Raw genomic sequence first — 14,699 nt, 5'->3', positions numbered from 1 at the left:
CCTCCGAGGGTGGGGAGCAGTCACACAGGGAAGAGATTTCCAAGGTCTGTGGTCAAGTCAAGAGACTTGCCTTCACATAAACATCCTGGAACTAAGGGCCATATACAACGCCCTGCGTCAAGCGGAGAACTTGCTTCGCGACCAACCGGTTCTGATTCAGTCAGACAACACCACCGCAGTGGCTCATGTAAACCGACAAGGCGGCACAAGGAGCAGAGTGGCGATGGCGGAAGCCACCAGAATTCTTCGCTTGGTCGGAAAATCACGTAAGCGCACTGTCAGCAGTGTTCATCCCGGGAGTGGACAACTGGGAAGCAGACTTCCTCAGCAGACACGACCTCCACCCGGGAGAGTGGGGACTTCATCAGGAAGTCTTCGCACAGATTACAAGTCGGTGGGGACTGCCACAGGTGGACATGATCGCATCCCGCTTCAACAAAAAGCTACAGAGGTAATGCCCCAGGTCAAGAGACCCTCAGGCGATAGCTGTAGACGCCCTGGTGACACAGTGGGTTTTCCAGTCGGTCTATGTATTCCCTCCTCTTCCTCTCATAGCCAAGGTGCTGAGGATAATAAGAAAAAGAGGAGTGAGAACAATACTCATTGTTCCAGATTGGCCACGAATTACTTGGTATCCAGATCTGCAAGAAATGCTCACAGAGGACCCGTGGCCTCTTCCTCTAAGACAGGACTTGTTGCAACAGGGGCCCTGTCTGTTCCAAGACTTGCCACGGCTGCGTTTGACGGCATGCCGGTTGAACGCCGGATCCTAGCAGAGAAAGGCATTCCAGATGAGGTCATTCCTACGCTGATAAAGGCTAGGAAGGACGTAACAGCTCAACATTATCACCGTATATGGCGAAAATATGTTGCTTGGTGTGAGGCCAGGAATGCCCCTACGGAGGAATTCCAGCTGGGCCGTTCCTTCACTTCCTACAGTCAGGAGTGAATTTGGGCCAAAAATTGGGTTCCATTAAGGTCCAGATTTCGGCCCTATCCATTTTCTTTCAAAAGGAGTTGACTTCTCTACCTGAAGTTCAGACGTTTGTAAAGGGAGTGCTGCATATTCATCCCCCTTTTGTGCCTCCAGTGGCACTTTGGGATCTTAACGTGGTGTTGAGGTTCCTGAAATCCCACTGGTTTGGACCACTCAAAACGGTGGAGTTGAAATATCTCACATGGAAGGTGGTCATGCTATTAGCCTTGGCTTCGGCTAGGCGTGTGTCAGAGTTGGCGGCTTTGTCACATAAAAGCCCCTCTCTGGTTTTCCATGCGGATAGAGCAGAATTGCGTACCCGTCCATAATTTCTGCCTAAAGTGGTTTCATCCTTTCATATAAACCAACCTATTGTGGTGCCTGTGGCTACTACTGACTTGGAGGATTCCGAGTTGCTTGATGTGGTCAGGGCTGTGAAGGTTTATGTAGCCAGAATGGCTAGGGTCAGGAAAACAGAATCTTTGTTTCTCCTGTATGCTTCCAACAAGCTTGGTGCTCCTGCTTCAAAGCAAACTATTGCTCGCTGGATCTCTAACACGATTCAGCAGGCTCATTCTGCGGCTGGATTGCCGCTGCCAAAATCAGTTAAGGCCCATTCCACTAGGAAGGTGGGCTCTTCTTGGGCGGCTGCCCGAGGGGTCTCGGCATTACAGCTTTGCCGAGCGGCTACTTGGTCAGGTTCAAACACTTTTGCAAAGTTCTACAAGTTTGATACCCTGGCTGAGGAGGACCTTGTGTTTGCGCAATCGGTGCTGCAGAGTCATCCGCACTCTCCCGCCCATTTGGGAGCTTTGGTATAATCCCCATGGTCCTTACGGAGTCCCGAGCATCCACTAGGACGTTAGAGAAAATAAGATTTTACTTACCGGTAAATCTATTTCTCGTAGTCCGTAGTGGATGCTGGGCGCCCGTCCCAAGTGCGGACTTCTTCTGCAATGCTTGTATATAGTTATTGCTTCAATAAGGGTTATGTTATTGTTGCATCAGGGTTGGACCTGATGCTCTGTTGTTGTCATACTGTTGACTGGTTGTTATAAACTCATGTTATACGGTGTGATTGGTGTGGCTGGTATGAATCTTGCCCTGGATTACCAAAATCCTTTCCTTGTACTGTCAGCTCTTCTGGGCACAGTTTCTCTAACTGAGGTCTGGAGGAGGGGCATAGAGGGAGGAGCCAGAGCACACCAGAACCTAAATTCTTTCTTAAAGTGCCCATGTCTCCTGCGGAGCCCGTCTATCCCCATGGTCCTTATGGAGTCCCCAGCATCCACTACGGACTACGAGAAATAGATTTACCGGTAAGTAAAATCTTATTATTAAAGGTAAAAAAAAAATTGCAATTCCATTTCTTTAAAAAACAAAGAATAATAATTAAAAAGCATGTTTTCCTGGCTGGATGTGACTTAGGAAGGGAAAAAGGAAACACAAAGCTCTGGCCATGCAGTAATTTAAAATCAAGGTGCCTGGCTATTTAATAGCCAGGCAGCTAATCAGGTGCTATATCTTATTTTCAAGATAAGAAACAGCCAATCAGGACCTCTGTAGCCAAAAAGTGTTGATTTTCAGAAATCACATATATTTCAACATACTGTGTGTGTCACCTAATTGCACAACAAAGGGCCTTGGGGGTCATTCCAAGTTGATCGCTCGCTAGCTAGTTTTAGCAGCCGTGCAAACGCTATGCCGCTGCCCACTGTGGAGTGTATTTTAGCTTAGCAGAAGTGCGAGCGCTTGTGCAGCCAGGTTCTGCAAAAACAGTTTATGCAGTTTCTGAGTAGCTCTGAACCTACTCAGCATTTGCGATCACTTCAGCCTATTCGTGTCCGGATTTGACGTTATACACCCGCCCAGCGAACGCCCAGCCACGCCTGCGTTTTTGCAAACACTCCCTGAAAACGGTCAGTTGACACCCAGAAACGCCCCTTTCCTGTCAATCTTCTTGCGGCCATCAGTGCGAGGGAAAACTTCGCTAGAGCCTGTGCACAACCACAACGGGCTTTGGACCCGTACGACGCGCGTGCGCATTGCGGTGCATACGCATGTGCAGAAAAGCCGTTTTTAGGCCTGACCGCTGCGCTGCGAACAACGGCTGCTAGCGATCAACTCGGAATGACCCCCCTAATTCAGAATTGATCGCAGCAGCAAATTTGTTAGCAGCTGGGCAAAACCATGTGCACTGCAGGGGGGGGGGGCAGATGTAACATGTGCAGAGAGAGTCAGATTTGGGTGGGGTGTGTTCAAACTGAAATCTCAATTGCAGTGTAAAAATAAAGCAGCCAGTATTTACCCTGCACAGAAACAAAATAACCCGCCCAAATCTAACTCTCTCTGCACATGTTATATCTGCCACACCTGCAGTGCACATGGGGGGTCATTCCGAGTTGATCGCTAGCTGCTGTTGTTCGCAGCGCGGCGATCAGGCTAAAAATTGGCGTTTCTGCACACGCGTATGCACTGCAATGCACAAGGGCGTCATACAGGTACAATGAGTATTGTGGGATTGCACAGAGTGTAACGAACATTCCTGTCGCCCGGCTAAACGCAGGAAGATTGACATGAAGTGGGCGTTTCTGGGTGTCAACTGACCGTTTTCATGGAGTGCTTAGAAAAACGCAGGTGTGGCAGAAAAAACGCAGGCGTGGCTGGGCGGGTGTGTGACGTCAAAAGCCGTCCCTCCGTCATTAGAATCAACGCACACGAAGAGTAACTACAGGGCTGGTCTTGTTTTGCACAAAAAGATTTTGCAGGCGCTCTGCTGCACAAGCGTTCGCACTTCTGCAAAGCTAAAATACACTCCCCAGTGGGCGGCGATTATGCGTTTGCACGGCTGCTAAAAACTGCTAGCGAGCAATCAACTCGGAATGACCCCCCCTGGTTTTGCCCAACTGCTAACAAATTTGCTGCTGCGATCAACTCTGAATTACCCCCAAAATTGCTACTTTCAAATAACAGTGAAACAAGACATGCTCCCTACATATTAGTCCCTACGTTCCATAGTCTATAGCTGCAGTATTATGTGAAATGAGAAAATAATACTTCTGTGCATACAGGGCCTGATCCAGCGGTGAACGCTAAAAGCATTGCTGCTGCTGATGCAGGAGAGGTGTCTGAGGAGAAAAGATTACTCCTGATAGCATCGTAGAAACCATCAGATTTGTGTACAACTACGAATCAGGCCATATTATCCACTACATAACACAGAGAGAACAAAACACAGGTCAGTCTTCAAAGGAGGGTGTAGTATGGTATGCCGGCGGCCGGGCTCCCGGCGACCAGCATACCGGCGCCGGGAGCCCGACCGCCGGCATACCGGCAGTGTGGCGAGCGCAAAGGAGACCCTTGCGAGCTCGCTGCGGGCACGGTGGCACGCTACGTGCGTCACACTATTTATTCTCCCTCCACGGGGGTCGTGGACCCCCACGAGGGAGAATAGCTGTCGGTATGCCGCGTGTCGGGATCCCGGCGCCGGTATACTGTGCGCTGGGATCCCGACATTCGGCATACTGAAGACCACCCTTCAAATGAAACTTACTGATATCAATATTTCTCTGTATTTTATTTATATCCACAGTCACACTCAGAGGTGTAGCTAGGTGCCATGGTACCCGGAGCAAGGGTATGTTTCGGCACCCCCTGCCCTGTACTGAATTGTGGACATGTTACATTTGAAATTATTATTTTTGTTTAAATCCTAAATTGGTGACAGAGTCAGTTCTAGACCTTGTGGAGCTCAGGGCAAAAGATTCCCCCATGTTTAAAATAGGGACAGTACGTACCTAACGTGCGCAACAAAAATATAGGGGCCTGGCTTCATGGGAAATGGGTGTGGCCACAGAATAGTTCCAATTCAGATTGCACTTTACACTATTGTCCGTTATTCACATTACACCAAAATAGTGTCCGTTAGTCACTTTATGCCATACAGTAAAGCCCCTTATACACGATACACATCACAGTAAAGCCCCTTATACACGATACACATCACAGTAGAGTCCCTTATACACGTTATGCCACAGTAGAGCCACTTATACATGTTGCTCTGCAGCTTCTAATGCAGGGAGACGTGCTGCAGTAGCAGCAGCTGGGACAGAGAGAGGTGCTGCAGCAGCCGGGCAGAAGAAAGAAGTGCTGCAGCAACAGGAGCAGAGAGTAGTGTAGAAGAACAGAAGTAACCCTGCTGCACAGCTACAAGCAAACATTGAGACATACTGTATAAAGAGGGCGGCAGAGCTCTGGCATGTGCTGGCTGCCAGTGTCTCTTGCTGTCGCCTATGGCCTGCGCCTCCCTACATACTGTAGTCTCCGAGTCCAAGTCAGTGTGCGCCCTTCTGCTTCTCCTTCTCCTGCTCTGCAGCTGCCTGTACAGCGGCGCGCGGTACAGTGGACGGAGGGAGTAGGGCAGGCGGCTGCCTGCCCACTAACTTTTACCGCACCCGGAGCTCGCGCTCCACCTGAGCCACCCTCGCTACACCCCTGGTCACACCACAACTGGCCTGCAGGTGTGGATTATTAGAGTTACACTAACAAGGGATCTACAGTCAATAGGTCTACCACTAATGGTAGACATGCATGCAGGGTCAAAAGGTCAACAGGGACAAAAGATTGACATGGAAAGGGTAGACACAAAAAAGGTAGACACTTTTCTGCCACAAACAAGCCCCATTAGTATACTGCGTCCCCTCGTATGGACGCTTCAGGCAAGGTTACTATTCCCATTGTAGTCCACGTGGAGGGTAAAGTATGAAGAAGTTGAAAAAATGATTAAAAAAACAAACTTGTGTCTGTCATATGTGTGTAGACCATTGTCCTGTCGACCCTTTGACCCTGCCGACCTAATGCATGTCTACCATTAGTGGTAGGCCTATTGATTGTAGTCCTTGTTAGTGTAGCTTTATAGCCCGGACACCCTGGCCTGCACCAGTATTCATCATTCATTCTACACATAGGATAATATTTGAACTTGGGAGCGGACGGGTGGATAACAGCAGAACATGACAGATGCGCTAATCAGCCCAGGGCTATGGGAGATGTCACTGCGCTCATTTCAGCACCTATAATGAAAGCTACAGGTGCCACTGACCCTATCTGCTTAGTATAAAGAACCGTATTCATTTAGGATATTAAACAATTGGCTTTTGTAATTAAATACCAGCATACGTGCACACTACCATCTCAGTGGATCATTTGGCAGTCATCTGCAGTGTTAAAGTTACGCTGTAATTACAAATAACTTCTATGATATTACCGGGGAACAATGTCCCTGTTTCCTGGTAAGCGGATAGGCTGCATCCTTCATCTCAGAGACCTCCGTGGCGTTTAGTAAGTGACAGGCACATTGCAATGTTTTCCATTACAGCAGATGTTCTAAAACAATACGGACTGGTCACATGAAATTCCGAAAAACCCAAATCCTGTGAGTAGCAGTCGCCCAGCAGGTTTGGCTTTGTGAGCAGCAGCACAGTGCTGTGTTAGCCATTGGTAAGGAAAGTACTGGAGTTCTGGCATATTACATACTGTAGATAGATATAAGTTGGCTGAAAGCTTACAATCTAAGTATATAGAAGCTGATGCTGAGATAAAAGTACCCCTGTGTGATGCTCTGTGTACTTTATAACTTTCACTGGTACAGTATGTGCTGCACATTTTATAGTAGTCACTGGGATGCCCTATATATTGTAGGGAAGACACTGGGATGCTCTCTGTATCATATGGATGTTAGTGGGTCTTGTCTGTATTGTATGGTGGTCATTGGGATGCCCCATGTATTCTATGCAGGGTAGTAACTACTCCACCCCCCACACATCCGCAGCCACTGTCAGAACAGTACTCACTATAGAGTCCAGCGCTGCTGCCTGTCTCCCACCGCCTGCCAGAGCCGTCAAAGGGACTCCGAGCACCACATTTCCCCCGTACTGCGCAACCTCAGGTCTCTGAGTCCCACCACCTGTCTCCTGCCGCCGCCTCTGCAGGGGACTCGGGAACGCTGCAGCAGCCGCCAACTCATGGGGTCTCTGGCTTGACACTTAGCCTGCCTGCAATCTGCCCTGGATGCCAGATCGCTCCCCAGCTCCAATGTTTTTACTCACCCTGACTGCCTGTCTTTATGTGCGCCATCGGAATTAACACAGCAGATGGATGCCGGATCGCAGGTCACAGGTGAGTATAACTCTCTCTCTCTCCTTCCCTCCCTCCTTCCCATAAAAGGGGGACTGCCTGCCATAATGTGTAAAAATAGGGGATTCTGCCTGCCTAATGTATAAAAATGGGGTACTCTGCCTGCCGTAATGTGTAAAAGGGAGACTTTACCTGCTTAATGTGAAAAAGGGGGACTCTACCTGCAGTGCTGTGCAAACGTGAGCTCTGCCTGCCGTCATGTATAAAAGGGAGCTCTCTCTGCCGTGCTGTGTAAAAGGGGACTCTGCCTGCCGTACTGTGTAAAAGGTGGCTCTGCCTGCCACAATGTATAAAAGGGAGCTATGCCTGCTGTGATGTGTAAAAGGGAGCTCTGTGGCCAAGCCCCTTCCCCATGAAGCCACGGCCCTATATTTCTGGCCCACACCGGCCTTTATTTCCATATGGGGGGGGGGGGGGGGGGGGGCGATGCTGTTTCTAGCACACAGTGCTAAAATGTCTAGTTACGGCACTGATTCTATGGCTGTTACTGGTGTGCCCTGTGTACTGTATTGTGGTCACTGGGAATCTCTGTGTAATATATATATGTTACTGGGATGCTCCGTGAATTGTATGGTGGTTACTGGGGTGCTCTGTGTATTGTATGCCAGTCAATGGGGTGCACTGTGTATTGTGTGGTAGTCACTGGGATACCCTCTGTGTTGTATGGTGGTCACTGGATTGATTTCTACTCTTTGTACTGTATGAAGTTTCTCTGTATGCCCTGTGAATTGTATAGTTGTCATCGGATTTGCCCCTCCTACCCTATTTGCACTACTGGATTATTGGGGCAGATAGAAATTTACTAGTCGCCATAACAGTAATGTCAGCATCGGTGGCTGTGCACGCCCCGAATGGAGTAACAATTGAATAGCTTCATTGAGCGCCATCTTGTGGCCGCCAGAGGCGCAAAACACTTGCATTTCCCTGTGTCCGGACAGTCCCGTACAAAAGCCCCCAAAGCTTTCGCGTCCTGTCCCCAGTACACAGAAGGGAGTTTTAAGTCACACGGGACCTGGCCACAAAGGGGATTCCTGCTTACCGTCAGTAACCGCTTTTACTGACTCCACCCACTGTGCAGTGGGCAGGTTTATGCTGCTACTACCAAACTCCTAACCTGCTGTAGCATCTGGAAACACGGTTCTGCTCTGTATGTGTCGACACGCCGCCTTACCACACCTGTGTGGTGTTGACGAATCCCCACTTGGCCTCTACCTGGTAGCTGGCTGGAGGCAGAGCTTGGAGATGCTGGGTACACCCCGGACAGCCGGAAAACAGCTAGGTTTCGCCTAGCCCTGCAGGTCACAAGATGAAGCTGACATCTTGAGGCAGATGATGTTTTTTTGCTCAAATAGCATTCAAAAAGACTCTTCCCTATTGCTAGGGGCAACAGCAATACAGCAAGATGTTACGGCAGAAAGTAGTTGGTATAATACAACTCTGGAGCTTATAGGCCTCCTCTTTTTATACAGTAAAACCACACTCTCAGGGGGTAGTTTACCTCCTGAGTCCTTTCCATCCAATCAGGATATCTTACAAAATATAAATAAATCATTTACATTTTAAAAGGATATAAGTGCATGAAGCAATTTCCTCCTTCCTGTCACACACAAAGTTTGGTGTCATTTAAGCTCCGATTTCTACACCTGGTAGTTTACACTTCGCCATTGATATACATTTATTACATAGCTTCAAAATACGGTTTGTATTTGATTTCCCAAACAAATGTTCCTTCTACCTGCATGTACCATTCAGGATTCGTATATCAACTGAACCATCTACATAAATAAATACAGGTTCCAAACCCATACCAATCCATACCACTTTACATATGGAATAAGGAAATCCCCCATGATTAACATCTTTCCCTGAGGAACTCCCACTACCAGAATTTACCTGCCAGGCACTATCCAACATCAAAAGGGTTTGTCATTCACAGATCTGCTAGGAGAGGGCGATTAGCATGCCATATCCTAGTCACAGAAGATAGGGTATGCTTATTCAGACGTATATACAGTAGTAAGTGCATTTTTCCCTTTAAAATACATGTGAGCACATCTTAAATATAAATACATTTAAACATGCAATCCTACAATTGTGCGCAGAGCACTACATATGACATGTTAAAACACATCATTAAACATATTTTGAAACATTTCAAATATGGTGCCTAGCAGCAGTTGACCTTAACATGGCGCTGGGCACTTAAGGGCTAACCCCTTACATGCAGTGGCCGCCGTTAACCATGTGGCCGCCAGGGTCTCCGGCCACATCCCCCATAGAGGTGAGGAGCAGCATTAGCCTTTTATTATATAGGGTATAAAAATATTATTGTGTTTCTTTATTGCACCACCAGCGTTTGTGTTTTCATACATAAGGCCCTGCAACAACAGAACTGCAGTGTTGTAACTAGCCTATGTTATATCTATGTATACAGCGGGTTGGGTTTGTAATGCCGGCGGTTGGGATGCCGGTGGTCAGAATACCGACTGCGGCATTCCGGCAGTGAGAATCCTGACAGGGAGTACGTAAGTATATTTACGTTCCACCAATGCATCCCTAACCCTCCCCTCCCGCAGCCTAAACCTAACCCTCCCCCGCAGCCTAAACCTAACCCTCCTCCTTAGCCTAAACCTAACCCTCCCTCCCCTGCAGCCTACCCATAACCCTCCCCTCCCGCAGCCTAAACCTAACCCTCCCCCGCAGCCTACCCATAAACCTCCCCTCCCGCAGCCTAAACCTAACCCTCCCCCGCAGCCTAAACCTAACCCTCCCTCCCCCGCAGCCTACCCATAAACCTCCCCTCCCGCAGCCTAAACCTAACCCTCCCCCGCAGCCTAAACCTAACCCTCCCTCCCCCGCAGCCTACCCATAAACCTCCCCGGGGGTGCCTAACCCCCTACATTCCCACAGCTTAAACCTAACTCTCCCTCCCGATCCCCCCCCCCTCCCACACACACACCACCGCGGATTACCTGACTTTTGTGTCAGGAATAAAACAATCGGGATTCTGGGTGTTGAGATTCCGGGTGTCGGGATTCTGATTCCATCCGGTATTCCGGTGCTGGTCTTCTTAGCTGTGTCGAGATCCCGGCATCTGTATTTTAGCAGCCGGGATCCCGTCCATAGGGAGCCTGACCGGTTGGGGCAGTACGGATGGTGTAATGGTTAGCATTACTGCCTCACAGCACTGAGGTCATGGGTTCGATTCCCACCATGGCTGTAACTGTGTGGACTCCGGTTTCCTCCCACAATCCAAAAATATCCTGGTAGGTTAATTGGATCCCAACAAAATTAACCCTAGCGTGAATGTGTGTACATGTGGTAGGGAATAGATTGTAAGCTCCACTGGGGCAGAGACTCATGTGAATGGCTAAGTATTCTCTGTAAAGCGCTGCGGAATATGTGTGCGCTATATAAATAACTGGTAATAAATAATAAATAAGTATACAGCACCTATATAACTATAACTTTCTACTCTGAAGTCCTTCCCGTATTGCCCTGCTAATGTAAAAGTATGTACCCTGCACCACTTACTACTACAAGAACCGCTGCACAAACATTGCCAGACCTTCCTTCTTCAATATTGTTATAATATTTTGCAGCATCATTACTTTTTTTTCTCCCGAATAAAGCTAGGTACACACTGTACAATTATCTGTCCAATCTGGCTGGTTGGAATGAAAATCTGATAATGTATGGGAGTAATGCTGGCCAAACATCAGGTCAATATTGTGTACGAATACACAATATTGACACATCAATTGGCGCATTGTGTGCGCAGGTCGCATATTGCATCAGATGATCATACGTGCAGCCCATATTATCCGTCGTAATCGTATGCACATTGGGCCTAATTCAGACCTGATCGCTAGCAGGTGATTTTTGCACTGATGCGATCAGATAGTCGTCGCCCATAGGGAAGTGTATTTTCGCTGTGCAAGTGTGCGATCGCATGTGTAGCAGAGCTGTACAGACAGATTTTGTGCAGTCTCTGCACAGCCCAGGACTTACTCAGCCGCTGCGATCACATCAGCCTGTCTGGGACTGGAATTCACGCCAGGAACCCTCCCTGCAAATGAATGGACACGCCTGCATTTTTCCAACCCCTCCCTGAAAACGGTCAGTTGCCACCCACAAATGCCTTCTTCCTGTCAATCTCCTTGCGATCGCCTGTGCGAATGGATCCATCACACAAACCCATCGCTGAATGGCGATCCGCTTTGTACCCATTGCGGTGCATACACATGCGCAGTTCGGACCTCATCACAGGCTGTGAGAAAACGCAGCCTAGCGCTCAGGCCTGAATTACCCCCATTGTACCATGTTTAATGTACATATGATGCATTGTACGATTTTGAGTGGCATTTCCCTGGATTTTTATTTTATTTTTATTTTTGGTGAGGCACATCATTGATCATTTAACGACCCGTTATGTGTCCAGAGTATCAAATCATATATCCAGAGCTGCTGGGAGAAATGAAGGGAAATCGAGCCTGTAATCAGATCGGATGCTGGTCATTCTGGTGTATGGCCAGTATCGGTGACAATTGACCATTTGTTCTTAATGAGGAACATTTACCAAGCAGTGATAAGAGCGGAGAAGTGAGCCAGTGGAGTAATTTCCCCATCAACCAATCAGCAGCTCTGTATCATTTTATAGTATGCAAATTATAGATGTTACTTCAGTGCTGATTGGTTGCCATGGGCAACTTCTCCACTGGCTCACTTCTCCGCTCTTATCACTGCTTAGTAAATGTACCCCAAAGAGTGGAAAACAGTCAAACAGTTGTTCAGACAAATTGGTCAAATCCATTTGATTTAACCAATTGACCTGAACGACCATTTTTGTTAATTTTCCAGTGTTTGGGAGCAAATGATCGATTGTCACTTACTCCCATATATTACCAGATTTTCATTCCAACCAGGCAGATTGGACGGATAATTGAATTGTGCTAGCTTTATAACATTTCATTGCTAACTAAAAGTATCTCATACTGTAGATCATGTCACTGTCTTCACCAGTAAAAGAAAAGATCAGAAATGGGCAGTAGCACCACTGCTTTTGCTATTTATAGAGATATTTGGACTAAAGTCACTTCATATACAAAAATGCAATTTTCAGTCAGTAAAAGCAAAGACTCTTGAGGTGCTGATTGATTGAATATATTTATCAGAAAAATAACCAATTTTAACCTTCAAACAGCAGAGTATAAGTATGCTTGTAGTTGCATACCAATAATTATACTTTTTGATGGGTATAATAAATCAATCAACTAGGAACTCTGCGCTGTTTTAACGAGAAAGTACTGGTATGAAAGCATACTATAAATATATAAAAAACAAAATTTACATAGTAACAACCGGTTGTCATTCATTCAAATATCACATTAATAAATAGAAAAAAACAATATAGAATATAATCAAGTAATATATGGATCCCTAAAGGAGGTGGATCATAAATTATCTGGAAATGATCCAGAGGTCTCAACAATATTAAATGCTGTATGCCGTGTCTGCAGCTGTGATAGAGAGACCTGGTCCTGTCTCTCTTAACATCCCTGGAATGTATAAAGGAGGGATCACAGCAGATCTCTCCAGTACCTGCTGTGATCCCTTCACTTCTGCCTGAAACCGCATCCCCATAGGTTTCTATGGGGTATGAACTGCTGTCCGATGTGTCGATTCGCATTCACGATATTGTTCTTTTGATTGCAGTAGCAGAGGCGTCACTCACCTCTTCTGAACCTGGTGCGGCAGTGGGCGCAAAGGGTGTGTGGCTCCGTGGGGTGACCCGTGGGAGGGGCATGGCTTCCGGAGGGTGTGTGGCTAGGCGCCCCGACCCCATTTTTCGCCACTCTGGTGGTCCGGGAGTTGCTGCTTGCCCCCGGATACTAACGTGTCTGCAGTGCCAGCTCCTACATGGTCACAGGAGCCGGGTTGCTGCACGTAATGTTACAGTGCAGCACCCGGCTCCTGTCACTGAGCAGGAGCCGGCACTTTGGTTTCACCCCTCGGCGGATGACACCCGGGTGCGGGCCACACCCCCCGCACCCACCTTGTGACACCAGTGTGCAGTAGCCCATTGTAGCCCATGGGCTACGGATCAGGGAAAGAAGTTCCGGCTGGGTTCCCCGTACCCTCCACCAGATATGGCCTCATAGCACATGACCGCACGCGGGCAGGAGCCTCGGCAGCCTGCAGAGCACATCACAGGGATGGACTCCTTTCGGAAACCCTGTCCATTTGGGTTCCGGATGATACAGTTGTGGAGATGTGTCCTGTTTTACAGGACACATTCCAGCTGCGGCAGCCAGGGAGTCTGTGTCCCCTGCGGGACAACGTCTCTGACAGCGCTGGGACAGCTTGTCTGTCCCCAGCGCCTGTCAGTGTGTGGCGGCGGCGAGTGTCCGGTGCAGGGATTACCCTTTTCCCTGCACCGGACCGGAGGCTGCAGGGGCATTTAAATGTTGGCGCCCTGCGGGAGCCAATCGCGGCTCCCGGAGCGGCGGCCAATCAGAGAGGGGCGCGGCGAGCCAATCGGTGCTGGCCGCGTCATAGGCCCCGCCCCTGGGGTCTGACGTCAGATGCCGGGCGGGAGCCGAAGAGACCGCGGGCGCGGAAGAGCGCGAAGAAAGCAGCCAGGACCTGGAGAGAGGAGCCGGCGCGCCGGAGTGCAGAAGAGAATCCGGCGCGGAGAAGAAGACGGCGGCCGTGGGGAGAAGAGCTTTGGTGGCCGCTGAAGAGGCCAGAAGACGTAGGGCTCCTGAACGAAGATGTCCAGCGGCGGCTGGACGCGGAGGAGCGGAGGCGGCGCCGCTGGCCAGGACGGGTCAGCGGCAGAAGAGGGCGCCGGAGACCCCCGGTGCAGGTGAGGCCTCAGTGAGGCAACTTACACCCCCCTCCCTTTTCCTCCCTAGACCACCGGGTGGGCAAAAGGCCCGAGCGCAGATAGGAGTTTGGGGGTCATTCTCTGTCACAGTGGTTTGGGCGTTAGGCCCAAGCCACCCTCTCAACGGCGCAGAAGGCGGGCTTTAGGCCCGAGGGCACATAGCGGGCACTAGGCCCGTAAGGATAGTCAGGCCACCGGCCTGTGGCACCGGTTAGGCGGGCATTTGGCCCGAGGGGCACATCAGGCAATAGGCCTGTGGGACATTAGAGGGCATTAGGCCCTAGTGTACTTTGGCCGAATAGGGTAACATAAGGTGACCCTGGGCACCAGGCCCAGGTCACCCACGAGTGACGAGTTAGGCGGGCACTAAGCCCGTGGGTGAAGTCAGGCCTACGGCCTGTGCGCAGTCAGGGGGCGCTAGGCCCAGTGAAGAAGTGTTCCCCCGAGGTGAATAAAGGTGGCACTGGGCACTAGGTCCAGGCCACCCTGAGGTGATTAGGTAGGCAGGTCTGCTTGACCTGAGCCCCCGGAGGGTACAGGAGGCGGGTAGGCTGTGCGGCGTCCACCCCCCAGAGTGCAGGTAGGGATCTAAAGGAACCGCACCGTTTGATGTTGTACTCTGATATGTGTGTTGTTACC

At 49.3% G+C, this 14,699-nt stretch overlaps 1 long non-coding RNA gene across 1 annotated transcript in view; it reads right to left on the bottom strand.

The window, feature by feature from the left end:
• LOC134943844 (uncharacterized) overlaps positions 1–10,345 on the bottom strand; it is a 62,768-nt gene extending 52,423 nt beyond the window's left edge. Inside the window, exon 1 of the long non-coding RNA XR_010181783.1 lies at positions 10,144–10,345. This is a non-coding gene — a long non-coding RNA (uncharacterized LOC134943844). The remainder of the gene's footprint in view (positions 1–10,143) is intronic.
• Positions 10,346–14,699: the final 4,354 nt, after the last annotated feature.

This window comes from Pseudophryne corroboree, chromosome 7, assembly GCF_028390025.1.
Source record: "Pseudophryne corroboree isolate aPseCor3 chromosome 7, aPseCor3.hap2, whole genome shotgun sequence".
Lineage (NCBI taxonomy): Eukaryota > Metazoa > Chordata > Amphibia > Anura > Myobatrachidae > Pseudophryne > Pseudophryne corroboree.
Note: the sequence above shows the minus strand (reverse complement) of the source record. Positions and strands in the feature narration are given on the sequence as shown.